The sequence below is a fragment of the Mandrillus leucophaeus genome, unplaced genomic scaffold (assembly GCF_000951045.1).
Source record: "Mandrillus leucophaeus isolate KB7577 unplaced genomic scaffold, Mleu.le_1.0 Scaffold767, whole genome shotgun sequence".
NCBI lineage: Eukaryota > Metazoa > Chordata > Mammalia > Primates > Cercopithecidae > Mandrillus > Mandrillus leucophaeus.
The window spans coordinates 423,825-426,571 of NW_012108330.1; positions in this window are offsets into that span (position 1 = coordinate 423,825).

A 2,747-nucleotide genomic window follows, 5' to 3' on the forward strand; every position below is an offset into this window, starting at 1 on the left:
ATGAGCAGAATCCTTTCAGCCCAGCTGCCAACCCGGTCCAGACTGCCAGACCTTCAACGAAGAGTATCTTCTCAACTCCCCACCCCATTGTAAGGAAATTCCTCACACTTCTCCCTCAAAGCGGGCGCAGCTGGATCAACTCCTACTGGCTGGATTCTCTCCAGAGCTGCTAGAAGCTGCCTCTGGGGCATGAGGTAGATACAGACAGAAGCTGGGCCTCTGAGACTTTCTACAAACGGTTGCTGTTGGGCAGGCAGACCTTATTTTCTTCAGTCAACAGCTGATTAAACATTTGCCACAGGCCCGGCTGCGGTTTAGCCTCAGTAGCACAGCAGGAACTGGGGACTGAGATTCGATTTTGTCACTAACTTCATGTGTACTTTTTATAAAAGATACTTTTCTGTTTCTGGACTTTGACTTATTCCTCTATAAAATAGGGTTAATAATTTTCTAGTTGCCTGCACACGTTACTGAGTTTTTACCGTTAATTTGGTTATATTATCTATAGAAGGATTTGTAAAATACAAAATCATACACACCCTATAAAGAGGCCACACATCACTAGCTATCAACACTTTAGAGTCTCATTCTCCTGTTTGTTTTTTTAGAGACGGGGTCTTGCTATGTTTCCCAGGCTAAAGTACAGGGGCTATTCACAGGCACAATCATAATGCTCTTCAGCCTCAAACTCCTGGCCTCAAGGGATCCTCCCACCTCCGCTATACCTGAGACTACTGGCATGCACCACCACACCTAGCTTATTTTCTGGAAGAGTACCTAGAAGAGGTTCTACAAAGGCTTGTGGAATACATTCCTGTTTCTGAGACCAGTATTCTAGTTCCAGATTTGCCACTGGCTACAAGTGTTGAGACAGAGCAGGAACCTCTCCTAGGGGTCTGCCACCAGCCCCCCATTCAATGCACGAAAATAAAGAAACATTTGAGTCCCTTCAAGGGAGATTCCAGGCACCTAGCTAGCCCTGCAACCAGCAGTTAGGGAAGTGAATGAATGACCTGCTAAGCAAGAAAGTAGTAATAGTTTAAACAATAGTACCCAAATAAGAGTCACAAAATGTTAGCTTCCTCATAGAAACTGAAGATGACATCTTGACATATGTCCTTGAGTTGTTTTTCAGAAATCAGGACCCCCACCGATGGGGGTCACTTCCACCCTCTGGGCCTGTTTCCTCCTTACAGAGCAGACTTCCTCCAGATTGGCATCCCATGACCAAGGGTATTTCAGAGGTGGAAAGAATGGAGAACCTCTGGGATCCTATTTCCATTAAGAAGAAAAAAAAAAAAAAAAGCTGAGGGGAGAGGCTGCTTGTGTGTTTGCAAATTCACGGGAAAAAAAGTTAGGAGAATATTCCTCAAACTTTTCACAGTGTAAACAAAAAGGATTTGGGGAGTGGAATAGGAGAATGAAGGAGAGCATTCACATTAAATAGATCTGAATTATTTATTTTTAAAGATAATTTAATGCTTTTGTAATTGTAGAAGAAAACAAAGAAAAACTGTGGATTCTTCAGAAGAGGAGGGCAGCTCCTGCCAGCAGACCCCTACAACCCAGGCAGTCCTCCCCAGTGACTGCTATGGTGATGAACCAGGCAGAGCAAGGGCTTGAGAACCACTGGGCCACCCATCAAGGAACTCAGGAAGGAACCATGCACAATTTGACTCTGTTCCTGCTTTACCAGTCCCCTCAAGGCCACTTGTGTGACCTTTCTGTCCTGTGGACCTCTTTCCCAACCCCACAACAAGCAGTGGGCAGCGAAGCACTGAGGACACACACACCCCACTTTCCCCATATCCTAGACTATTTCCTTTAAACGGGATTTTTCAAAAGGTTAGGACCCCTGGTTAGATCCCTTCTCACCCTCATCCTTGTCCCTAATGCCTCCAATACTAACCTAGATGCCAACCCAAGGACCTGCCCCTGCTCCCTGCCCATCATTTCCAGACATCGGCCTACTCTTTCCTGGCCATCTCCCCTTCCCTGGAAACCCTGTGTTCCCTCAAAGAGAAAAAATGTGACTGGGGCTTTCTTGAGACCACACCCTCTGTTCCCAGGCTTTGACAGATAATTTGCCATCAATTACACAGGTTTTTAAGTGACCCCATAAACCAATATGGAGCTTTGAAGCTGTTCTTTCCATCCTACACACTTTAAGCCCCACCCACACAGTTGGCATTTAATACTTATCTTAACCAAAAACAGCAGCACACAGCATTCATCCACTAAGTACACAGCAGTTGTCAAGAGCACAGGTTTCAGGAGTCAGACAGACTTGAATTTGAATCTGCCTCTGGTGATTACTAGTTATATGACTGTGGACAAATGTTTTCATATATAAAAGAAGACTACCTCCCACACAAGGACTCATGAGATAATTTAGGTAAACTTCACCAGGTGCCACTCACGTCAACAAGTTGTGGTTATTCTTATGTGCTCTGTGCTAAATGCTGGAGATATATGCAGAAATTACTAACACAGGCAAGAAAAGAACCTATTAATGCCTGGTAAAAACAGGTACTCAAATTTGTATGAAACCACCAATTCAGGGATGCATACAGGGTGACTGCTCACAGAAACCGGGAGTCCTACAACAGGCTGGCCAGGGAGGCACTGTAGGACAGAACCAAATCAGCCCCCCTTTCCTGCCTAGCAACTGACACCTGAAAAGTCTGACCTGACCTTGAGATGGAGCGGAGACCCTCTTTTTTTCTTTCTTTTTTTTTTTTTTTTTT